Raw genomic sequence first — 26,877 nt, 5'->3', positions numbered from 1 at the left:
CAAGGAATTTAAGATGAGAAAAGGGAACACCATGCTCACATTATGGACCAGTGATCAGACAGTTATTTACATGCTTGTCCCAATGCACATGGCCATCTTCTAATCTAGTAGATCTTCCACCCCGTGTTATATAGGAAACATAATCAGTGTGCATGCAATTCACAGGGATAACTACATTAATCAGCAGTTGAGTTGAGGTGGAACATGGTAGAGTTTTAGTTTATTTTTTTCTACTTCCTTTAGAAGTGTCTGAATTTTACACAGCAGTCCTGAGCAAATGAAAATGGCACAAGTTTCCATTCATGGCAGGATGGATGGATCAGATCACAAATAGTTTGATCTATAACTCAGTTTCCTTTTCTTGTTCACAGTTTCTGCACCAAGGAGTTTTTGGTGCTGACTACTTGGCTGTTTGATTGAGACAGGAAACCAGACACATCTTAGAGGATTTACAGGAGAATCTGGAGGTGTGAAATGCAAAAACAGGAGTAAACACTCTAAGGAGGTAAACAGCAACAGAGAACTTCCCAAATGAGAAGCTATAGATCAGACAAGGAAACTGAGATAAGGATGCTAGGTCCTATAAATGTTAAGTGTAAAGAAATTATAATCTCAGCTTCAGGGTGACTGGTATGCCACAAAAGGACTTGGAGTGCTTGCTCAAAAAGCATAGGTTGAATTAATTAATTCAATTCATGGAATCTACATTATGTACTATTTTAAACCATCTCTCTCTCTCTTTTTAAAATAAACTATTATGTGTTTTTAGTTTTAAATACAATGTTATTGATAATTTATTATTAGACTGAGAAAATTATAATCCACAAAGTCTCAAATGCTGTTTCTCATTCATTCCTCATTTGTGAAATGGGGCAATATTATACCTTACAGTTGTCGAAAAGATTAAATGGAATGATTTATGTAACACACATTCTAAGTAAACTGGCACCCTACAAGTCTACAGAAAATGTTTCATTACTAGTTTTTCTAGGATTTATCCATGAAATTATTGCATGTATATAATAATTGTATGGGTAAACCTTAGATGAATTAAGTTAAAATAGAAGGAAAGATGTTTTTCAGATGTAAAAGAAATGGCTTCTCTAAAGTCAACATATTAAGAAAAAAGAGTCATGTAGTTTCTAATGATCATCTGGTAACCAGAAAGCATACACTCCAAATATTTCTAATCAGACTATCATATTAGGGTGATTATGTAGCCTGAAAATATGCCACGTAAGTTAAAACACTTACCTTCCAAATAGCCACCCTCGTGGGATAACATGATACATTGAACAGTACATGATTTCAGTTTTAGCAATTTTAGACTTTTAAAACAAGATTTAAAAATGATATCTAATATTACTGTAATCAGAGTTTCAAACAGAAGTAGAGTATAACATGAAAAAAGAGACCCTATTTGTGAGAGAGACTCCTAAAATTCTCTACAGCCTAGGAAACCCAAATTAACTTTTTGTCTGTTTTTGACATAACAGTGACTATCCATTTAACAGAGTGGAGTGCACGGTCTGAAATATAATTTTTCAAGTAGCCTCTTTTATAAAGAAAAAGAAAATACAGCACCATCTGGTAAAAATAAAGTTTGTAGTGAAGCAGGGGAACCAGGACGGTATCAGGCACGGTATTGTCTCCTTTTCTCCTTAATAAAGTCATTTTATGGATCTTATGTATTTTGCATTGTAGAGAAAGCACTTTTTCTTAGAACACACAAAACGCATATAAACACAGATAAGGAGGCTCTGGCAAGATACTTTGAACTCTTTGGAAAGCACCTATGGAATGCATTCTTGTCAATATTTTCTATGGTAAAACTTTGAAATATCACAAGAGTTTCAAAATGTTCCCAACAAAATTGAAAGTCATACATTGTTACATCATGAAAAAGTGGGACCTGAACCAGATAATAATTTTCTAGGTCATGCAAATATTCATGGTTTTACTTCCTTCTCATTAAAATACCCATACCAAACCTATGATAAGTCAGAGGTTTCAGACTCGGACAGACCTGAATTCAAATTTGACCCTTTCGGCTCCAAGTCTTGGGTAAATTATTCATTCTCAGAGAGTTGTGGTTTCTCTTTTGATCCTAATTTGTTAAAACAGGCAATTTTAATTATATCTCATGGTGGTTGAGATAGTTAAATGAGATGATTTATATAATGTCCATTGGACAGCACATAGTATATAGTAATTGCACAACGAATATGTGGTTATCAGTTCATTTAGGATTTATCCATGCAATTATTAAACCAGTGCATTGGGAGTAAAATTCTTCACAGACACATGAACTCTCTAAAAATCTAATAGAAGTGGATAAATTAAAAACACAGGGTGTTTATAACTTGCTATATGCATAAAGTAAATATGAAATATTCTAATACTCAATTATTCCATTATTTTTACTTTTTTATTTATATATATAAACTCACAAATTTGTTTTTACATGTAAATATAAATTTTATATATTATATGTAAATATACCTTAAATATAATACTTTACATATTATATAGATATATAAATAAATATAAATGCACTTTAAAATATACTTAGTGGTAATTTAAACTTGGATGCTACTGGCTATTTCAGTAATCAGAAGTTTAGATTTTCACATTTCAACCATCAGCTTTTACTGCTTTATTCTCTGATAATGTATTTTACAATTTTGTTTCAGGAAAATAGTATTAGTTTCACCACTACTAACTTGTGGTCCCATCTTTGGCAGCTACTACCTCAAAACCATCTTTATAATAATCAGAAATTAGAATTCCAAATAAGTCATTTAAATTCATTTGTCAAACTGCTCCTTTTCCAGGCTTTCCAAAAGATGCTAATAAATGGTAATTATCTTCAGGTATTAGCAAAAAATTCTAATTTTAAAATTTGGGAACATATTTATTACCATTCTCAGTATTAAATATCTTTCCCAGTTAAAAGGATGAAATCTGTAGATTCCCTCCTCCCCATTTTGCAATCCATCAACTTTACAGAAATCTATTGATTGTTTTCCAGTGAATATAAAAACATAACTAATATGTAGTGAATTATTATGAGCTCACCACTGACTAAAGCACTTTAAATGTATTAATATTATCTCATTTAACTTCAAATTAATGACTCTTTTCCCCTACTTTTAGATAATGATACTCAGAGAAGTAGAGAAGTTGGCCTAACATCACAAACCTATGCTCTTGTGGAGCTGGCATTTGAAACCAGGTGTTTTCATTACATTCTCTGCTTTTAAATGCTTTCAAAAAAGCAAGAAATCTACATGGACTTCAAAGAAAATTGCCTAAGAATATCTTTTTTGATCGCATGCTTTTAACATTAATGTTTTTTCAGGATTATTATATCAACTGGATTTCTCACACTCAGTTTCAGTTTCTTCACCACCTCAAATATGCATAGTTTCTCCTCCTTGGGTAGAAGCCACAGTGTTCCTCAGTTACAAGGAGTGCTTTATATGAGAAATGGCGTAAACAACTGTTGATACTTGTTATGGAGAAAAGTCAAATAACTCAGAAGCATGTGAAATCTGAAGCTTAATATTTTGAAAGAGTTGCTATGTAGAAAACAGGTGGCAGAACTAGAACCCATGGAGGAAAATTAAGGGATGAAGATTTTGGTTCAACACCAGAAAAAATCTTTTTAAAAAGAAATGTAATTAGTGTTGTCTAAATCATAATTGAACAGTCTCAGGAAGCAATGAGCTCTCTGAGGATAAACTCATATTCTGGAAGGTAATAAGGCAAAGATGTAATAGAAAATGATCCAGCAATAGTTGGGGATAGAAAAAATATAAGCATATAGTTTTATAGTTTGTGTCAGTTTCCTCATGATTGTCAAGGGTTGGTGGAGGGTTAGAGAAGAGGAGGTCGCAGGATGCTATGGATTGAATATCTGCATACCCTTACCCCCAAATCAAGTTAATATGTTGGAGTTTAATCATTAAAATGATGGTATTTATAGGTGGAGCCTTTGGGAGGTAATTAGGACATGAGGGTGGAACCCTAGGAATGAGATTCATGCCCTTATAAAAAGAGATATGAGAGGGCTTGTGTCCTGTCTGCTTTCCTCCGTGTGTGTTAGATTGAGCAGCTAAAACAGATACACCATACATTGGGTAGCTTATGTGACCCCACAGTTCTGGAGGCTGGGAAGTCCAAGATGAAGGTGTCAGTAGATCTAGTGTCTGGTGAAGGCTGGCTTCCTGGTTTGCAGATGGCTGCTTTTCCCTTATATTCCCACATGGAGGAAAGCCAAAAGAAGCAAGCCCTCTCCTATCTCTTTTTATAAGGGCACTAATCTCAGATGAGAGAGAGCAGCATAGAATGAAAAAATAAAAAGAACAAAATAGGGAGCATGAAATTTTAGTGACTTGACAAACAACAGACATTTTTCTTTCTCTGCTCATACATTGACAGAAACTGGGAATATTTTTGTCATATTCTGCCACACTTGAACAAATTTCAGTGGAGGCATCATAATTGAGCCTGTGTTAAGATCAAACCTTTACTTGACTTACAAAACTTTCTGTGAGGTTTTTTTCTTAGTATGGTTGATTTCCTCAAGAAAAAGGATGTAAGCTTACCAGTAAGGTATTTAAAGTACAAGTTACTTAAGTCTTTATTAGCAAATAGTTGGCTGCTAATTTTTGCTTCTGAAAACACTTAATAATTAAAGGCTACAATATTTATATCTCAAGAAACGTCTCAGGTTTTTTCTCATCACTAAGCTTAAATCTTACTCTTAAGCAAGAATATTTTAAATTTGAAAACATACATTGTATTTGATTATTAGCTTTTTTTAAAGAGAAGTCATTAAACTTAAAGCTAAAAATAAACTATATTTATGTGTAGTAGTTACCATATTGATGTGCTAAAAAGTTTATAGCTTTAGCTACTGTAATAACAACTTTCTAATCAAAAGTTGAGACTGTTGTGAACAACTCTTTTGTGAATATAACCTAGGATTGTACAGTATAGACTGACTATCTCATATGCAAAATGCTTGGAACCAAAAGTGTTTCAGATTTCAGATTTTTTTTTCAGATTCAGGAATATTTATTTGCATATGCATAATGAGACATCTTAAGGATGGGACACAAGTCTAAACACAAAATTCATTTATGTTTAATATACACTGTATACACAAAACTGAAGATAATTTTATATAATATTTTACATAACTTTGTACCTAAAACAAAGTTCTGTCTGTGTTTTGACTGAGACTTGTCATATGAAATCAAGTGTGGAATTTTCCACTTGTGGCATCATGTCAGCAATCAAAAAGTTTAGATTTTGGAGCATTTCAAATTTTGAACTTTTGGATTAGAGATGCTCAACCTGTATTTCCTACAAACTGTCATTAGGAAAAATCAGAAGACTAATTATTGTCTAAATTTTACTGTCTAGAATTTCTAATATCATTCAGTATTTTCAACTTTTTTCTTAATAGTTTCATATTGGACTGCTTGCTTCAAATTCACACATTGACCTAATAATTAAAAGCTAGTGGAAGGAATTATCAGATTAAAGCCTTAATTTCTACAAAGCATAAGTTAATAGAGAAAAAGAAGTGCAAAGAGAGGCACCAGGTGGTTCATAGGACCTTCAGGTAAAACAAATGAGATTTTATTAGGCTTACAGATACAATTTTTGCCTGTGTGTCAAGGGATAACAGGAGTGTTGATTTGAGTGGCTTATGAAACAGGCATGTTTAGCTCAGCAATATTACTCATCACTTGGCTTTTTAATCTGCCAAGAGATGGGTACGATTTGCACTTATGAACTGTGTGTAATTATGGTGATTCAGGTTTCGGCTTATAATGAATCCTCCATCACAGTCTGTTTTCTCGGTCTTTTATTTTCTGTTCCTCTAAGGGAAGAGAGACCAAAGAGAATTCTACTTTGACCCTGGCTTAAGAGTGGAACATAGATGTCTATAAAACTATGTGGTATGTACATTTATAAAAATTTTAATTTGCATTTTCTCTAGGTTTTATGTTTTGGGTGATAACAGAATAAAGTGTGCATGCCATCCAAGATAAATGGATGAAGGAAGTTCACTTCTTTTTAATTATCTTATACTGACAGATAAAGCAAAATAGAAAAAAAATTCTGTATTTAACCTTAACAAGCTGAGACACACTAGAGAAGTGGAAAATAGATTGTGTGCATCTGATCGTGCTGCACATTCCCTTTAGGTTGCAATCTCTGCTGTTATTACCGACAACAATTGAGACTACAGTTTTAACTCTGTATTTACTTCTAGTTATCCCACAATTGGTACATAGTATTGGATGGAGCCCTGTATTTCAAGGAGTTCAACTACCTAATTTTTATATCTGAGATAACTAAGTTTCTGAGTCCCTTTTCCTTTTTCCAGTCTGATCTCTCCTTTTCTCAAGGCTACTTTAGTTTCTGATAACATACTAAAGGTTATAGGATTTATTGGTATTTTGCCTCCTGGGGTCATTTGTTATTAAAAAAGAAACTCTATTCAAATAACTGAATCTCTACTATTGGATTTTCCAAAGCTATGATAGACCAGCTAGTGAAACTATTTTGTACTGGAATTTGGCAGGGTGAGGGGGTGGGGAGAAGGTATGGAGAGGAATTCTTGTCCTCAGTCCTGATATTTCTTTCAAGGTGAATGTGGTCTTCCATGTGCTATACTCCTTGCCTCTCTCTGCTCTTCTATTCACTATCTACCAGAGAAGATGGAGTGATTCACTCTGATTAATAAATTTGGAAAAAATCAATTAGACATGCTCCGAATAGTTCCACCCTTTTTGTCTTAGAAGACAGCTGCCCTCAGAGAGCAAGATTTTACCTTTGCAAATTGGTACACATGACCTAGGTTAGCATTGCTTTTAACGGGGGGAAGTCTGTATAATTCCTGGATTATTATCATGCCAGTGGGTTCTCATATTATACTTTATCCTCCAAATTAATTTTTGTGGTGAAATTGATGCTTTTACTTCTTTTCTTTTCTTTTTTTTTTTTTTTTTTTTTTGAGACGGAGTCTCACTCTGTAGCCCAGGCTGGAGTGCAGTGGTGCCATCTTGGCTCACTGCAAGCTCCGCCTCCCGGGTTAGCACCATTCTCCTGCCTCAGCCTCCCTAGTAGCTGGGACTACAGGCACCCGCCACCACGCCCAGCTAATTTTTGTATTTTTAGTAGAGACGGGGCTTCACTGTGTTCGCCAGGATGATCTTGATCTCCTGACCTTGTGATCCACCCGCCTAGGCCTCCCAAAGTGCTGGGATTACAGGTGTGAGCAACGCACCCGGCCGATGCTTTTATTTCTATCTTCTTATTTGTGTAAATTGGTAGGTGAATAATATCTCATTGTGATTTCTAGTTCATTTTTGTGACTCACAAATATAGATACTACTTCAGTTATATTACCTGTTTATTTTCTTATGTGAATTGCTTTCTCATACCCTTTTCTAAATTTTCTCTTCAGTACTTTACAAAGGAATTTGAAAGTGAGTTTGGTGATAATAGGAAAGTATTTCAAGTGGACAAGGTGCAAATAATAGTATCAGTTGATGTTAGCATACACATACAGGAATGTCTTCTTTTATAGTAAAATTTATTTATTTATTTATTTATGACAGAGTCTTGCTCTGTCGCCCATGCTGGAGTGCAGTGGCCCTATCTCGGCTCACTACAAGCTTAGCCTCCCAGGTTCACCCCATTCTCCTGCCTCAGCTTCCCGAGTAGCTGGGACTACAGGCGCCCGCCACCACACCTGGCTAATTTTTTGTATTGTTGTTAGCAGAGACGGGGTTTCACCGTGTTAGCCAGGATGGTCTGGATCTCCTGACCTCGTGATCCGCCTGCCTCGGCCTCCCAAAGTGCTGGGTATAGTAAAATATTGAGTGTGTGTGTATATGATAGGGAGAAAATAATACTAATTTTAAGAGAGTTATATGAAAATTCATTTAGATTTCTAAGGAAAAGACTGACTTGAACAAATGGACATTTTAAGAAAGCTATTGCTACTTAGCAATGTATGAGTCAAATGGATAGAAACTCCACTATTTGATGTGAGGTGTCTAGAATGTTGGGAAAGTGTTAATTCAATAGTGCTGTAGACAGAAAGTTTTCAACATTGATCCTATTTGTTCACCCATCTCCCTCCACCTAGTGGAACTACTTTTTAAAAGATGTTATGTTGTTCAAATTTCATATATAACCAATGTAAGTGAGCCATAGTGTTTTTGGAGTATGAGGTAATAGATTCCTGTCCCCCACCAACTCCCTTATTTATCCCCTTTATGATTTCCTCACATAGCTAATAATGCAACAAGAAGAGCGTTAGGGGTGCAGAGAACTCAGAAATATCCCATTGCAATAGAAGGATATGTTTCCTTTTAAGGTAGCTCCTAAACAGCCCATTATATAATCATTTTGTCCCAAAGCAGTGGCTTTCATACTCACCCTGCCCATGGGCCTGACCGTAACTGAAATTTCACTAAATCAGGTTATTTTTGGAGTGCCCAATTTTAAGTTGGCTACTACTGGTGACATACATTTCATTATAGTTTGAGAGTTGTCAATATAAATACTCCACTCATAGACACCAAGAAGGTTCTTAGGAAGCAAGATCTAATCTTTAGAAAAATTTTATTGACATTTCATAAAATATTTATTTAAAGCTTGAGAAGGAAATTTTCTGGCTGTTAATGTTTTTCAGCTACCAATGAGTCTAACTCACGCATCTTTTTTCTTTTGGTTGCAATTATTATACAACCTCCTGCACGCCCGCTCCATTGCACCTGCCTCTCAAAACCTAAAGAAAAAAGATTTAAGCAGCTAAAATTTTAATAAAATATGGAACAGTCACGTGAATTTCTGAATTTAAAAATGGGGAAAACAATCATAGGCTCTGATGGCTAATTTCAGAATCCTTTACATTTCATAATGAAAATTTCTGTGTATAAAGATTCAAACTATTTGGAGACTTACATTTTAAAGGATAATTCTACTTTTTAGGCACTGTAACTTATTTTTATCCAAGAGAAAGAAGAAACGGTTAACTGAAAAGATTTAGTGACAATGTTGTGATAGGAGTCAAAACGTCTCTAGCTGGCATAAGCATAGGAAAATAACTTTGTTGCAAAACACTTGAGCTCTGTTTGCAGAAATGAATGGCTAGCGGATATTTTTGTTCCCTCTGTTATACTAATGGATAAAGGCACGCTGATAAGTCACTGTAGCTCTGTGGGGTTAATGCCAGAATGAAATACCAGAGCTGTACTCTTTCTTAGGAAATAGCAGATTCTTACAGGCATGATCACAACACATTTTACAGACAAACTATATCGCCTCATGCACTGTAGCCCCTATTCTGTGCTTTGGGGGTCACCACAATAATTTCTCTTAGAAATTTCCTAATTTCAATAAAGCCTACCACGGAAACTTATTTGGTTGTTTGTTCCCTCTCTTATAACTGCTCCTCTGCGTCTTTCCCTTCTTTTCTGGCATTTGTTTTTCTTCTGTTCCTTTGGAGAAAGCACAACCTTTAGAGCTAGTCAGTTTAGAATTTAGCTCAAATTTTATCTTGGTCACATATAACTATGGAAAAAGTATTCCCTTTCGAAAACCTCTCTGTTTTTTCATACAGCAAATGGAGACTATATACTCTACACTTAGGATTAGAATTAACTGAGAGACACACACATTTTCTCATTTTCTTTTCTTTTTTTTTTCTTTTCTTTTTTTTTGCTTCTCAATCAGCTCAGTTCCCTGTAGTAGATGAGGTAGTTATCAACAGGGAGGAGCTAGGAGTTTCCAGCTTAGCAATTTAATACTTTTAATAACTATACAATTATTTCGTACAAATACAAGAACCTAAACAGCTTATAGAGCAAGAATTACAGTAAGATTGGCCCACCATGCTTTTCGCAATCTCCCATAGTTGTGCTTTCATAAACAAAAGTGCTAACCTGAACTTCCAAATCAACAACTAAGCTCTGACTCTATTACTACATCCCAGAACCATGACACAGATACATGATTATAGACCCTGAACAACAATGCCCATCTTCACAGGCACTTTGAAATGGGGCAGGTTTCATTTTACAGTATATTTTAAGGCATAAGAGTGTGCCTCCAGAATTCAAAGTTGTAGCGAAAATACTCCATCTGTAACATAGAAAAATAAGCTTAGAAGACTCTCCGAGTTTCCTTCATGGATTAAAAAGTTGAGGATTCTTTTAACTACATAAATTCTGCGTCCTTTCAAATAGTAGTACCCTTACAACTTAAATAGCACAGGTGTACGTTACCATTTCATACCGATCAGCCCCAGTGGGGTGTGGAGGTAGGGGAAACAGTTAAATAAAGACTTTCCCAGATGTGTTCCAAAATCTGTCATTTCTGTTAAATTGGTAATTATCAAATTTATGAATAAATAAAAATCATATAGAGCTTTTCTAAACACAGATTTCAGAGTCTCACATTTAGAGAGTCTACTTCAGTAGCTCTGGAGCATAGGCTAAGACTCTGGATTTTTACAATGCATTTTAAGGAATCTTGATGTAAGTAGTCCTTGAACTTTACTGAAAAACTTTGCCCTACACCCTGCCTTATAAATAAGTTATACAACTGCTTCTTGGGGCTGTTAAGCAATGGAGTCTAGTGAGATTGTTGCAATTTCTTGTGCTGAGAGAAAGAAATCCAATTAAGAAATGTAAATTCTTCTTCATGCTGAGAGAATATGAGGCAATAAAAATATGAATTTCTTTATGTTGCATAGAAGCTTCTGGGAGCCCATAAAGGGTGAGCAATCCTTACCAAGCAGCTGGACTGTCATCATCTTCTCTGGCTTTTATGGGAGAAGATGAGGTACTTTTGGCACTTTTCTGAAAACAATCTCTTTAAGAGTTTCTGTACAGGCTGCAAGGCTTTTTCTTTTAATGCTTGAAATTCATAATTAACAATTTAGAATGGGGGAGAAATGTTAAAATATGGAATAAGTGCAATCCTTTTTCAGGATGATTATCTGATTTCTAATCGCACCCAGCAATACAGTTGTTCAGAAACACTGGTGGTTGGGAATAAAGAAAGCGTTTTCAGTAACTTTTAAGGAGACTTGTTAGTTAGTGCTTTAAAAAAGAGTGAACAGGCTGGGCGTGGTGGCTCACCTCTGTAACCCCAGCACTTTGGGAGGCTGAGGTGGACGGATCACAAGGTCAAGTGATCAAGACCATCCTGGCCAACATGGTGAAACTCCATCTCTACTAAAAAAAAAAAAAAAAAAAAATTAGCCATGCGTGGTGGTGGGTGCCTATAGTCCCAGCTACTCTGGAGGCTAAGGCAAGATAATCGTTATAACCCAGGAGGCGGAGGTTGCAGTGAGCTGAGATCATGCCACTGCACTCCAGCCTGGCGACAGAGCGAGACACCATCTCAAAAAAAAAAAAGAGTGAACAATTGAACAATTCTAATTACTACTCATGCTCCAACATGGCTGTGTTACCCTGAAGCAGACCATAGTACAGGGCTGGAGCACATGGGCTACTGTTGAAAATGTCAGAAAACTAAAACAAAGATGAAAAGCAAGTGGGAGTTTGGTGTGAGAGATTCTATTGCCTTGATATGCCCATAGAAGCAGAGTTGAGTGAAAGGAGCTGTTTTTATCATTGAGAGGTTCCTTTCATTTAGTTTTCTGAGAGAATTCTATGTGAGCCTGGTTGAATCCTATCTACCACTTCAAATACTGTCTTCCTTTCCATTTTTCTGTTACATGTAGTGAACTTGTTCCAATAACCTTTTCAAGTAGATTCCTGGTTATGTTTCCTTCCTTATGCCCTGGCTTTTGTAAATTCAATCTCTGCCTTAGTGATTCTAAATCCACATCAGACATATCCTATATAAGCAAACATATGTTGTTCAAGACATATTCCTAAGCAGCATCTTCTATCCCACTTCTCTCTGTTTTTCATTATGCTCCTGATTCTTGATTTAAATGATGCTATTTTGGGAAAACAAATGTGCTCTGGGATTAACAGCAATTCCCTTTGTAAACCAAGCCTGTTAAAAATGCATTTCTAGAAGTCCAGCATAATTTGAACCAGCAAATCTAAGCGTCTTCTTTCTATGTGGAGAGAATTTTAGGCTACTATATTCAAAAATTGCTTTATTAGCCACAGAAGAAATAGCCAAAAGTAGAGATTCCCAGAACAATTGTAAATGAGTCATTGAATTTAGAACACCATTTTGAAATGATTTTCAATCACTGAATAGACTTAGTAAGTACAAAGACAACTCAATTCTGGTGTGTATCTTCACCATTTAAAGATATTCATAGGTTTAAAATTTAATGTTTTCTTTTCATTTAGAGTGAATTTATTGTTGGCAGAAAATGCATGAGAGTCCGGACTGGAGAATTAAGTCTTCTGTTCCCTACATAATGGATCTAGCAGAAATGTTTAGCTATTTAGGATTCATGAGTGCTGTTCTGCCAGTCTACATTAGGCATGATTAGAGAGGGCCAACTGAAGCTGGGATGTATTGGACTCTGTAAAGTATGTGAAACCACCTTGTGTCAGGGCCTGTTTAAGGAATGAAAGCTAAGAATTTGGCTAAGTGCACAACAATGTAAGGATTGAATATCTCAGCAATTTACCTCAATCATAATAGCTCATGTCTTTTATCCCTTAGGTTAGGGCCCATTGTCTAGCTTACTGACTTCAACTTCCTCTTCTATATAGGCTCTAGGCCTCAGACATAGTGTTGATTTCTATAAGCAACCATAGGCATGTTCTGACTCCTGTATTGTCTCCTAAAGAAGGCATCTTACACTATAAAGTTAGGAAAATCCCACCATACCTGAGGTCCAAAGTAGGGGTATTACTAGCATAAGGTCATATCACTAGTTAGTGGAAGAGCAGAGATTTAAATTCAGATTTTAGAAAAAAGAAGTAAGGTAAAGTTTAGACAAATATTGGAATATGTGACATGTAATAGATCAACTTGGTTTGTGAATTCATGTTAGGTATTGCATTCTGTATTAGTTTCTGCCACAAAGGAAGGAAGGGAACATTTATGGAGCATACAGATTTTGAGTCAGGCAAGCCTGGGCTCAAATTCTGTCCCACTACTTAATAGCAGAGTGATTTGGGGGAAATTACGAAACCTCTCAAGGACTCACTGCCATCATTGATAAAATGGGAATAATATTAAACTTCATAAGAATTTGCAAGACCATTTATAAAGAGGTTGGCAGAGTGCCTAAGTAATGGTAGACTTAGTGAGGACTCAGCTGTAAAGCCTACACTCTCCCTACCATACCATAGATCTTTCCTATTGGCAACATCACTGTATTTGTAACTATGTATTTCCCTGTCACTCTAATAATAGTCACAAGATAATTTCCATTATGAGATATCAAAATTTCTAAGACCGTATGATAAGTTTGACTAATACAGTTAGAAATAAAGAAGGAAATGCCATTACATATTTGTAAAGTAAGATTTTAAATGAGATCATTGAAAGCCTACTTGTTTATCTTTCAGAGACACTCAGTGATTCTTTTTTCTTCCCAAGTAATGGATTATATGGATTATTATATATTTAATTGCTATTTTGAGAAAGGTATTCCTCCAAATGGGCATTAGGGAAACAGGACAGATTTTAATTAAACCATTTAGCACATACTGAATAACCTCATCAGGAGGCATGATAAAGGTACGCTTAATTGGCTCAGAAAGATGGTAGTAATGTGAGAACTTCAAACACAAAGTTAACTGCAGAGATAATTCTACATCTATCTCCTAATCAACAGCAAGGGAAACTACTAAACATTTAAATAGGCAAGGCAAGAAAATCAGAGAATAGGCTAGACTTTCATCTAATTTGTCTCCCAAAAAAGTTTCTTCAGGTGTGCACGTGTATTCTATTTTGGTGACAAGACTACATAAGGAAGGGACTGTTTTATTTCTAAGGCTGTCTGACAGCACATTTCCCTCAATACTTTGTACAGTGTGTATGGTAGTGTTTCTCATTCTATCATTCCTTTCATTCTTCTCTCTATCCCACCTAAAACTTAACACTTTTCTAAATATCAGTGCCAGCATAGGCACTTAAGAACAGGATGGAGAATAGAATTGTCTATCCCATGTTTCTATTTGTCTCCACCAGGCAATATAACGGGTCAGAAGACCAGGCAGACTGGTCAGAGAATGGGGCAGCACTGGACCAATTGCAGGACAGTTAAACAGCTAGCTAGCTAGATTGTAAAACAGCTATCTGAAGTCAACTAAGTTCTGAGGTCTGAAAACCAGAAGACCACAAAAGATCAAGTAAATGAATGATAGAATTGAAAGAGGTAGGTAAAAATCAGCTCAGTTCCATTTCGCCTGAATATAGAGAATGGCCATTGTATGCCAGGACTTGTGATATATCATGAAAATTTAGAATACAAAAGTAAAATAATTTCACACTTGTTTTTCTAAGCGGTATTACTGACTACCAGAGGAAACATGTACATGAGCAGATTATAGCAAAACAGAATGGTAAGTCACTTGACAGAGCTTTGTATGAGGTGTTAGGGAGGCACATAGCATGGCCACCTATTCCGCATTCCTTGATTTCACTGTTCATGATTATTGTTATGTTTGGGATACTAAGAATCCTGATGACATCATTCTTTTATCTTACTTGAGCTTTTCTAGCAAGAATGTTTTCAATGTGAGTCTTTTTATAGCAAAATTTCTGATATCAGAATATCATTTCTACTTCTGTTTTTCATATATTTTAGCTTTGATTTTATAGCTTCCCTCTTTTTATATTTTTCTTCTGCCTTCTGGAATTTTTAATGTCATCTTCTAATTCACATATTTATTCTTAAGTGTATCATCTTCTTTGATCAGTTATTATGTTTATCATTTCCACCAGTTTACTTTTCAGATTTCTTGTTCTTATGTTACTAATATATTTCCTTATCTTCTAAAGTATTACAGTTATTTTACATTATTGATCCATCCATTCCAGTGTTCAGACAGTTTATTGAGTTTGTCTTTCTTTAATAGTCCTTGCAATCTTTATACATCTAGTTATCTTCCCTAGGTGCTCATTTCACCATGTTGGTATAGTTACTGTGTCTGGTAATGTGTACTATGGAATGCCTAAGGCCATGCCTTCCTCTCTGTATGTCCAAGTTAATTTGGAAAAAGAAAACGGGCTTAATTTCAGGAAAGAGAGCTCAGGCCTATTATTTCTCTTTGCAATCCTCCACCAGGCAACTGCTATGATTGGGATTTATCATCAGCATTGAGAAAAGGTTATTCGTCTAGTTTGTCATCTACAAACTTGGAGTTTAAAGAAAGGGGATGGAGAAGAGAGTGATTAAGTGGGGAGATATAAGGCACTATGGATAATATAACAATCCAAGTTAAAAGGGAAATTTACACTGACAAAATATCTTTTGTTTGCTCTCTTAACCAACATGATAAACAATGTGATAACAATTCAGGCTCAATGACGCTACCAGTTATGGCTTTTGTACTTAGGGCTAATTTTTCATTCTTTGGACTTTAGTTTACCCATAAATAAAACGGGAATATGATAGTACCCAACTCTTAGGGTTTTGTGATGATTAAATGATACACTATTATATATAAATTTTAGAGTTCCAAAAATGGGTGTGTTTTACTCTGGAAACTTAAAAGGTGCTTTATTTAATTTTAAGAAATACATGGCTGTTGTGTAGGCTTACTAAATGGTTTAGGTATTTATTTATCCCATGAGTTTGTGGGATTGTGCATCTGGGGTACAATAATTTTTAAGTGTTTGGTTCTTTCAACAATTGTGCAGCATACATACAGACCTCTCTGCCTCCCTCTCTCCCAAATGCAATCCACTGTGGGAAGCATGATTTGTAGCTAATAGTGAACATCAACTTGGTGAAAAAATAAATTTTTCTTACAATGAATTTCTCTCTTTAATAGGGATTTAATTTTGTTAAAAGTAATAACAAGTAAATAAAGAATGTTTTCTTCATCCAATAAGATCACTGACTTTCTCAAATAACTGGTGATGCTCTAGTATGTCCATAATGGCAAATATCCAGATCCCAGTGTGACCGGCTTTAAACTTTGAGAAAACAGATATGCACATTAAAGGATAATGGTTTTATGAGGAAATATAAATAATCTCAACTAACCAGACTACATTGATTTTCATAGTTCCATTGTAATAAATGAAAACAAGTCTTGTGCTAATTTTAAAGATCATAGATGCTAAGAGGGGCCAGTTTAGAGAATAAAGTGATACAGTAAAATGGAGAAAAAAGGAGAAATTTCTTTTTCATTTTGTGTGAAAGACCAGTATTTAAAGATTGCAGGATCAATAGCACATTTCTGCTTGAATGAGAGACAGTGAGATCAGGAAAACATGACGTATAAACAAAAGAAAATGGACATAATTATTCTTGTATTATATTAATAAATATAGTGGTAAAATGGAAACTAGGACGGATATGTAAAATGACTAAAGGAACTGCAGTGATAAAATAAATTATTAATAGAAAATACCGTATGTTCAACTCATTAGTAGTATTTAGCTCTCTGACCCACTTAGAAAGAAATAGTTTTTCTGTCTTAGTGTTCATAACTGCTGAACAGGCCAGGATTGGCAACTATAACTAGGACTAGATTTCCTACAGTAAATCATTTAAGTTGCATGTAGTACCTATTATCAAAAAGCAAATGAAGAATTCATTTAATAGTGTATGCTGGTTAGGAATCTTCATTGAAACCTGATTTTCCCACCACGAAGTTTATATGCCTTCACCATCTGTAGTTCTCAAATTCAAGCCATCCTAATGCTAACAAAGTGACTGGCTTGGCAGATCAATCAGAGAGGGAGCCTGGAGATTTACCTACTTTGGAAAGGTAATTTAAAACTAAATCCACCTTTAGAACTGAGTGTCCCATTTGTGTTTATAGGTTTCGCTAGAGGGGAGCCCTACATATTAGAAGCATTTCCTTTTGTTTGCCAATAGCAGTGAAGACTAAGGCTAAAACCCAAAAGGATATGACTTACACAAGAATGAGCATATGGCTGTCAAAGTTTTAATCACTAGGAAAGGAAAATATAGTTGCAGCTTGTAGATAAACAGCTCTGTTTTAGCAAAAGCCAGATGAGTACAGACTTGGTTGTAAGATAATTGGTAAAAAATGTCAGCCCTTTAAAGGAGCATATCAGTTTTGCATGCTCAATAAAACAACAACAACAACTCACCTACGGAGAGGTGAGTCTAACAGGAAAAATTCAAGCAGCAGAAAAATTTGGTACAATAATCTCCTATGAACTAAATTACCTGAAGTATTTTATCAGTATCTGTCCTAGAGTTAAGAGGCAGGAGTTCAGGCACTGCATTTAAAAATGGTTTGGCACAGTCATTGCCAATGATACTAAAACTTCTAAAGGGCAAGAAACAATTTCTTGGGCAATTTTGGAGGATCATATGATTCATACTATATTGGAATTTTCATGGTAAAATTGTCAATCCCTTGGTGATTTTTCCAACTTTCAACATAAAATTGCAAGTCTGTTTTGAAATAGGAGCAAAGTGCAATCTGTCTTTACAAGAGCTAAAATGTTTGCAAATTTCATAATGTTATCTTATTTCCTGACTGTACACATTCCTTTAGAATCTTTGACCAAAATCCATTATTTACTTGTAAAATGTTAAAGGCTCAATGATAAAATATACAGTACTCCTAAATATGCTGGTCAAATAGACTCAAGAAAACTTGATATGCTTTCATTTAACAACAACAACAACAACAACAAAACCTACTTAAACAAATGTGGACCATTTTTCAGCAAATATTTTTTAAAAGCCTACTTTTGACTAGGCAGGCGTTGTTCTTTGTGTGAAGCTGTAAACTTGAACTTTGTTATATATTTACTATCGTGATGTTTCTCATGTCTTAGCTTCATATCCTGTCTTCCCTCCCTCCATCACTCCCTCCCTCCCTTCCTTCCTCCCTTCCTTCTTTCCTTCCCTCCCTCCTTCCCTCCTTCCCTTCCTCCATTCCTCCCTTCCTCCCTTCCCCCCCTCCTCCCCTCCCCTCCCCTCCCCTCCCCTTCCCTTTCCTTCCCTTCCCTTCCATTTCTTTCATGCGCTTCCATGTGAAGAGACCACCAAACAGGCTTTGTGTGAGCAACAGGCTGTTTATTTCACCTGGGTGCAGGTGGGCTGAGTCCGAAAACAGAGTCAGGGAAGGGAGATGGGGTGGGGCCGTTTTATAGGATTTGGATAGGTAAAGGAAAAAGGGGGGTTGTTCTTTGGTTGGAGGAGTGGGGGTCACAAGTTTCTCAGTAGGGGAGCTTTTGAGCCAGGATGAGCCAGGAGAAGGAATTTCACAAGATAATGTCATCAGTTAAGGCAGGAACAGGCCATTTTCACTTCTTTTGTGGTGGAATGTCATCAGTTAAGGCAGGAGCAGGCCATTTTCACTTCTTTTGTGGTGGAATGTCATCAGTTAAGGCAGGAACTGGCCATCTGGATGTGTATGTGCAGGTCACAGGGGATATGATGGCTTAGCTTGGGCTCAGAGGCCTGACATTCCTGTCTTCTTATATTAATAAGAAAAATAAAATGAAATAGTGGTAAAGTGTTGGGATGCTGAACATTTTGGGGGTGGTATGGAGAGTTAATGGGCAATGTTTCTCAGGGCTGCTTCCAGTGGGATTAGGGGTGGCGTGGGAACCTAGAGTGGGAGAGATTAAACTGAAGGAAGATTTTGTGGTAAGGGGTGGTATTATGGGGTTGTTAGAAGAAACATTTGTCATTTAGAAGTATTGGTGATGGCCTGGATACAGTTTTGTATGAATTGAAAAACTAAATGGGATAAGAGAAGGAGAAAAACAGGTATTAAAGGACTAATAATTGGGAGGACCTAGGACATTTAAGTAAAGGGTGCCTAAGAAGGTTCAGTATAGCCTTGCCAGCAAAGATTATTTATTTACTTCAAGAGTTAAGAGTGGCGATTTGGGGATAGCACCAGGAGATATCAGCTGTGATGGCTTGGAGAAACAGTGTAAACCGGCAGTGTAAACAAGAGCAGGGCAGGTATGAGTAGTTGAGAACAGTGAATATGAGTATGACTAGACAGAAGATAGTAGAGATGGCAAGTTTTTTGGGGCACAGTCCAAGTTGGTCTAGTGTCTGGAATGAGACTGGGGCCTAATAAAAAGGAGCATCTATACAGGAGCTCAAATGGGCTGTACCTTTTAGCATTCTGAGGACAGGCCTGAATTCTGAGAAGGGAAAGTGGTAAAAGTATTGTCCAGTCCTGTTTAAGTTGGTGGCTAAGCTTAGTGAGGTGTGTTTTAAAAGACCATTATTCTGTTCTTTCCTGAAGATTGAGGACTGTAAGGGATATAAAGGTTTCACTGAATACTAAGAGCCTGAAAAAATACTTGGCTGATTTGACTAATAAAGGCCAGTCTGCTATCGGACTGTATAGAGGTGGGAAGGCCAAACCGAGGAATTATGTCTGACAGAAGGGAAGAAATGACCATGGTGGCCTTCTTAGACACTGTGGGAAAGTCCTCTACCTATCCAGTGAAAGTGTCTACCTAGACCAAGAGGTATTTTAGTTTCCTAACTCAGGGCATGTTGAGTAAAGCTAATTTGCCAGTCCTGGGCGGGGGCAAATCCCTGAGCTTGATGTGTAGGGAAGGGAGGGGCCTGAATAATCCCTGAGAAGTAGAATAGCAAATTTGCCAGTCCTTGGTGGGGACAAATCCCTGAGCTTGATGTGTAGGGAAGGGAGGGGGCCTGAATAATCCCTGAGGAGTGGTAGAATAGCAGATGGAACACTGAGAAGTTATTTCCTTGAGGATATATTTCCACGATGGAAAGGAAATGAGAGGTTCTAAGAGGCGGGCTAGTGGCTTGTACTATAGCATAGCCTGCCTTTGCTGGTGTGTGGTGATTAGGCCTGGTGGAACTGCCATCAATAAACCAAGTGTGATCAGGGTGAGAAACAGGGAAGAAGGAAATGGGGTGAACGTCAGGTGGATCAGAGAGATGCAGTCATGAGGGTCAGGTGTGGTATCTGGAATAATGTGGGAGGCTGGATTGAAGTCCGGGCCAGGAACAATTGTAATTGTGGGAGACTCAGAAAAGAGTGAGTACAGCTGAAGGAGCCGGGGAGCAGAAAGTATATGCGTCAGGTGTGAGGAAGAAAATAGATTTTGGAAATTATGAGAGCTGTAGAGAGTGAGTTGAGCATAGTTTGTGATTTTAAGGGCCTCTAAAAGTACTAGGGTGGCAGGAGCTGCTGCACAGATACAAGATGGCCAGCCTAAAACAGTAAGGTCAAGTTGTTTGGACAGAAAGGCTACAGGGTGCGGTCCCAGCTCTTGTGTAAGAATTCTGACCGCATTAACCATGCCTAGGAAGGAAAAGAGTTGTTGCTTTGTAAGGGATTGAGGTTTGGGAGATTAGCTGGACATGATCAGCAGGGAGAGCACGTGTGTTTTTATGAGAATTATGCTGAGATAGGTAACAGATGAGGATGAAACTTGGGCTTTACTGAAGTAAAGGGGGTTGTCTGTGAAGCCTTGCGGCAGTACAGCTCAGGTAATTTACTGAGCCTAATGGGTGTCAGGGTCACTCCAAGTGAAAGACAGGCTGGGATGAAGGGTGCAGAGGAATAGTAAAGAAAGCATTTTTGAGATCCAGAACAGAATAATGGGTTGTAGAGGGAGGTATTGAGGATAGGAGAGTATATGGGTTTGGCACCAGAGGGTGGATAGGCAAAACAATTTGGTTGATAAGGCGCAGATCCTGAACTAACCTGTAAGTCTTCTCTGGTTTTAGGACAGGTAAAATGGGGAAATTGTAAGGGGAGTTTATAGGCTTTAAAAGGCCATGCTGTAACAGGCGAGTGATAACAGGCTCTAATCCTTTTAAAGTGTGCTGTGGGATGGGATATTGACATTGAGCAGGGTAAGAGTGATTAGGTTTTAATGGGATGGTAAGGGGTGCATGATGAGTCACTAAGGAGGGAGTAGAGGTGTCTTATACTTGTGGGTTAAGGTGGGGAGATACAAGGGGAGGATGTGAAGGAGGCTTTGAACTTGGGGAAAAGGTGGCAATGAGGTGTGGCTGTAACCCAGGAGTAGTCAGGGAAGCAGATAATTTAGTTAAAGTGTCTCTGCCTAATAAGGGAACTGGGCAGGTGGGGATAATTAAAAAAGGTGCAAAAAGAGTGTTTTCTAAGTTGGCACCAGAGTTGGGGAGTTTTAAGAGGTTTAGAAGCCTGGCCGTCAATACCCACAACAGTTATGGAGGCAAGGGAAACAGGCCCTTGAAAAGAAGGTAATGTGGGGTGGGTAGCCTCCGTATTGATTAAGAAGGGGACGGACTTACCCTCCACTGTGAGAGTTACCCGAAGCTCGGCATCTGTGATGGTCGTCTGGGGGCTTCTGAGGTGATCAGGCAGCATCAGTCTTCAGCTGCTAAGCTGAGAAGATCTGGGAAGTAGTCAGAGAGCCTTGGGCCAGAGTTCAGGGGCTCTGGGAGTGGCTGCCAGAGCCCTCCCAGAGGTAAACTGAACAGTCTGATTTTCACTGGGGTCCTGCACAGATGGGACACAGCTTAGGAGGAATCCCAGGCTGCAGGCATTCCTTGGCCTGGTGGCCAGATTTCTGGCACTTGTAGCAAGCTCCTGGGGGAGGTGGGCCTGGAGGAACACTTGGCCACTATGATTTAGGCGTTTGGAAGTTCCTGTGTGCTGGAGATGTGACTGGGGTTTGTCTCACAGTGGAGGCAAGGAATTGTACACCTTGAAGGTGAGGTTAATTAAGTCCTATTGTGGGATTTGAGGGCTGGAATTTAATTTTGGGAGTTTTATTTAATGTCGGGAGCAGATTGGGTAATAAAATATATACTGAGAATAAGACGGTTTTTTGACCTTTTAGAGTCTAGGGCTGTAAAGCATCTCAGTGTTGCTGCCAAACGAGCCAAGAACTGGGCTAGGTTTTTATATTTGATGAAAAAGAGCCTAAACGCTATCTGATTTGGGATAAAGAAAAAGGAGCATTAACCTTGGCTAGGCCTTTAGCTCCAGCTACCTTTTTAAGAGGATATTGCTGGACAGGTGGGGGAGGGCTAGTCATGGAACGAAACTGTAAGCCAGACCGGGTGGGAGGAGGGGAGGCTGAGGAAGAATTGGGATCTAGCTCAGCCTGGTGAGGAGGGGAGAGGTTAGATGGGTCTGTAGAAAAGGAAGATTAGAAAGACTCAGTGATGCTTGGGGTTGGGACTGAGGGGACAGGTGGGAGGGAAAGAAGGAAGATTTGGGATGAGCTGCATTGGGAACAGAGACTACGGAGGGACCGATGTGTAAAATAACACCTGGATGTCAGGCACCTCAGACCATTTGCCCATTTCACAACAAGAATTATTTAGATCTTGTAGAATGGAAAAATTGAAAGTGCTGTTTTCTGGCTATTTGGAACTACTGTCGAGTTTGTATTGGGGTCAGGCGGCATTGCAGAAGAAAATAAGATGCTTAGAGTTTAGGTCAGGTGAGAGTTGAAGAGGTTTTAAGTTCTTAAGAACACAGGCTAAGGGAGAAGAAGGAGGAATGGAAGGTGGAAGGTTGCCCATAGTGAAGGAGGCAAGCCCAGAGAAAAAAGAGTAGAGACACGGAGAAGGGGTGGGGAGTTCTTGCCCTCCAAAAAAAGCAGAGAAGGGGTCGGGGCGTGGAGATAAGAGGTCAGGGTATGGAAATAAGGGATCGGGGCACAGAGATGAGAGGTCAGGGTGTGGAAATAAGGGATCGGGGCACAGAGATAAGAGGTCGGGGCGTGGAAATAAGGGATCAGGGTGCAGAGATAAGAGGTCGGGGTTCCTGCCTCTCCCCCAGAAAAGTGGGACTTGCCGCTAAGGGTGAAGGACCAAGGCAGGTGTCCCTGTGTGGTCTGACACCTCTGAAACCTGGGTGAATAATCAGAGAGGTGTCCCTGAAGTGATTAAACACCAAGGGAAGGCTGCCTTCCCTAGTCCGTGACCGGCGCCGGAGTTTTGGGTCCATGGATAAAACGTGTCTCCTTTGCCTCTACCAGAAAATGAAAGGAATTGAAATTAAGAGAAGGGAGAGACTGAAGTGTGGTGCCAAGATTGAAGGGAGAAAAAGGTTGAGGGATAGTGAGGGAGGTTGGAGAAAAGAGTAAAAAGAGGCTACTTACCAGATTTGAAATTGGTGAGATGTTTCTTTGGCTGGTCGGTCTGAGGACCTGAGGACGTATGTGGATCTTTCTCATGGAGCAAAGAGCAGGAGGACAGGGGATTGATCTCCCAAGGTAGGTCCCCCCATCTGAGTCATAGCACCAAATTTCATGTGCGTCCATGTGAAGAGACCACCAAACAGGCTTTGTGTGAGCAACAAGGCTGTTTATTTCACCTGGGTGCAGGCAGGCTTAGTCTGAAAAGGGAGTCAGCAAAGGGAGATAGGAGTGGGGCCGTTTTATAGGATTTGGGTAGGTAAAGGAAAAAGGGGGGTTGTTCTCTGGTTGGAGGAGTGGGGGTCGCAAGGTGCTCAGTAGGAGAGCTTTTGAGCCAGGAAGAGCCAGGAGAAAGAATTTCACAAGATAGTGTCATCAGTTAAGGCAGAAACAGGCCATTTTCACTTCTTTTGTGGTGGAATGTCATCAGTTAAGGCAGGAACCGGCCATCTGGATGTGTATGTGCAGGTCACAGGGTTTATGATGGCTTAGCTTGGGCTTAGAGGCCTGACAGTTTCCACATATATTTGAAGTTTCTTTCATATGCCATGCACTAGCTGAATGAAACATATACTTGGCCATTTCAAAGTTCACAGTGGGAATTGATATGTAAACACCAAAGTATGATATCAAAAGTATGAAAATTAGATTCACAAGCTAAAATATTAACTACAGACTAAAAAGCAAAAGGCTCAAACAAACAAACAAATGTACCACATATTTAGGTTGAAAGATGCTAAAGTGATTAAGCCAATCTTACCCACATGGAATATTCATGCATTAGACCGGAGAAGGTGCAGATACAGATGCTACACTAGAGATTATGTATAAAAAAATTCTCAGAGGTGTTGCATTGATTTCCTATTATTGCCATAACAAATTACCGTAAATTCATTATCTTAAAACAGCATGCATTTATTATTTCATCGTCTATAGTTCAGAAATGCGGCATGGGTCTCCCAGAGCTAAAATCAAGGCACTGTCAGGGCTATGTTCTCTTCTGGACATACTGATTTCCTTTCTTTTGGATGTATACCCAGTAATGCTGACTGCTGGATCATATGGTAGTTCTGCTTTTTCAATTTTTGATGAACCTTTATATTGCTTGCCTTATGGCTGTATGAATTTATATTCCCATTACAGTGTGCAAAGTAGCCCTTTTCTTCACATCCTCCCAACACTTGTTTTCTTTTGTCTTATTGTTAATAGCCATTCTAATAGGTGTGAGGTGATAGCTAATTGTGGTTTTATTTATTTTTATTTTTATTTATTTATTTATTTTTGAGATGGAGTCTTGCTCTGTCACCTAGGCTGGAGTGCAGTGGTACAATCTTGGCTTATTTCAACTTCCGCCTCCCAGGTTCAAGCAATTCTCCTACCTCAGCTTCCCGAGTAGCTGGGATTACAGGTGCGTGCCACCGCACCCAGCTAATTTTTGTATTTTTAGTAGAGATGGGGTCCCACCATCTTGGCCAGGCTGGTCTCAAAACTCCTGACCTCGTGATCCGCCTGCCTCAGCCTCCCAAAGTGCTGGGATTACAGACATGAGCCACCATGCCCGGCTTCATTGTGGTTTTAATTTGCCATTCCCAGATACTTAGTGATGTTGAACAATTATTCATATACATGTTGACCATTTATATGTCCCTTTTTGACAAATGCCTATTCACCCATTTTTAAATTGTCTTGTTTTCTTGCTATTGAGTTGTTTAAATTTCTTATATATTTTATATATTAATACATTATCAGATTGACATTTGGAAATGTTTTCTCATGCTCTGTGGATTGTCTCTTCACTGTTGATTTTTTTTCTTGGCTGTGCAAAAGCATTTGTTCATTGTAATCCCATTTATCTATTTTTCCTGTTGTTGTTTGTGCTTTTGGAGTTATATTTAAGAATTATTGCCCAGATCAATGTCATGGAGCTTTTGTCCTATGTTTTCTTCTAATAATTTTATAGTTTTGGGTCTTACATTTAAGTCTTAAACCCATTTTGACTTCATTTTTTGTATATGTTGTGAGACAAAGGTCGAATTTCATTCTTCTGCATGTGGATATCTGGTTTTCCCAACACCATTTGTAGAACAGACTATTCTGTTCCCATTGTGTATCTTGGAATCATTGTCAAAAATCAGTTGACTGTATATGTGTGGGTTTATTTCTGGGCTTTGCATTCTATTCCAGTGGTCTATGTGTCTGTTTTTATGCCAGTACCCTGTTTTTAGGCTACTATAGCTTTGTAGCATATTTTGAAGTCAGGCAATGTGATGCTCCCAGGTATATTTATTTTGTTCAAGAGTGCTTTGACTATTAGGGGTCTTTTTTGTGTTCCATACAAATTTTAGAATTGTTTTTTCTTATTCTGTGGAGAATGTCATTTGTATTTTGATAGGGATTGCACTGTCTGTAAATTGCTTTGAGTAATATGGATATTTTAACAATATTAATTCTTCCAATCCATGAACATAGAATATTTTTCATTTATTTGTGTCTTCTTCAATTCTTTCATCAGCGTTTTATAGTAGTCAGAATATAGGTCTCCCCACTCTTTGGTTAAATTTATTCCTTTTTTTGTAGCTATTGTATATGGTATTATTTTCTTGATTCCTTTTTCTGATAGTTCTGTGGTAGTATATAGAAATACTATGCATTTTGTATGTTAATTTTGTATTCTGAAGCTTTATTAAAGTTGTTTATTAGTTCTAATGGTATTTTAGTGAAGTATTTAGGGTTTTCTATGCACACTCTATATGATTCTATATATATTTTCTGTCATTCACAAACAGGGACAATTTAAGTTTGCTTCTTCCAAGTTTGATGCCTTTTATTTCTTTCTCTAATTGCCCAATTCCTCTGGCTACTAATAAAACTCTGCCTGGGATTTTCTAGTACTCTCCTTCAGTATTTGTCAAGTCTCAGTCCAAGTGTTACCTCATTAGAAAAAGATTCTCCATCTAATTCAATTAGAAAAAAATTTCATCTAATTGAATTACCATATAATTCAAAATAACCTCCCTATTCAATCTCTATCCCTTCATTCTTTAACATTTTCCTTACATCTCTTATCATTCTTTTGCTCACTTTCTGTTCTCTTGTATACGCTCTTCTTGTATCCCATCTTCCTCTACAGTGTAAACTTGATGAGGACAATACCTTCATTGCATGCCTTGTTCATTATTGTGCCCCAGATACCGAGTCCATGGTTGGCACGCAATAAATATTTGTTTAACTAAAGCATAGCTTGTATTTAGGGGAAGTTAAGCCAGTTATTGGATAGATGCCGTGCCACTGGCAATATTTCAATGTAATATCTGAAGGTAAGATTGCATCTGCAGTATTATATTATTCTCTAAAGTCTGAACAAAGAGATCCTTTGATGATGATTTTATTCATAAATGTTTGTCTTCTTCTCCACCAGTACTGGGACAGAGATTTGCATATAATTAGCACTCCATTAAAATTGCTTGCATTATTTCAGCCTAGGGTAAATACATGGTAGCTGTAATAAAACCTCTCAACCACAACATAATCCGAATAGAACCAACCTTCAGAGTTAGAGGAAGATGATTCCAATTGTCTAGTGATTGCAAA

General features: G+C 37.7%; 1 long non-coding RNA gene across 1 annotated transcript in view; it reads left to right on the top strand.

The window, feature by feature from the left end:
• The first annotated feature begins 406 nt into the window (after window positions 1-406).
• The window catches only part of LOC129524535 (uncharacterized), a 179,990-nt gene continuing 153,519 nt past the window's right edge, over window positions 407-26,877 (top strand). Inside the window, exons 1-2 of the long non-coding RNA XR_010130428.1 lie at window positions 407-505; window positions 5,902-5,975. This is a non-coding gene — a long non-coding RNA (uncharacterized lncRNA). The remainder of the gene's footprint in view (window positions 506-5,901; window positions 5,976-26,877) is intronic.

This window comes from Gorilla gorilla, chromosome 13 (assembly GCF_029281585.2).
Source record: "Gorilla gorilla gorilla isolate KB3781 chromosome 13, NHGRI_mGorGor1-v2.1_pri, whole genome shotgun sequence".
Classification (NCBI taxonomy): Eukaryota; Metazoa; Chordata; class Mammalia; order Primates; family Hominidae; genus Gorilla; species Gorilla gorilla.
Note: the sequence above shows the minus strand (reverse complement) of the source record. Positions and strands in the feature narration are given on the sequence as shown.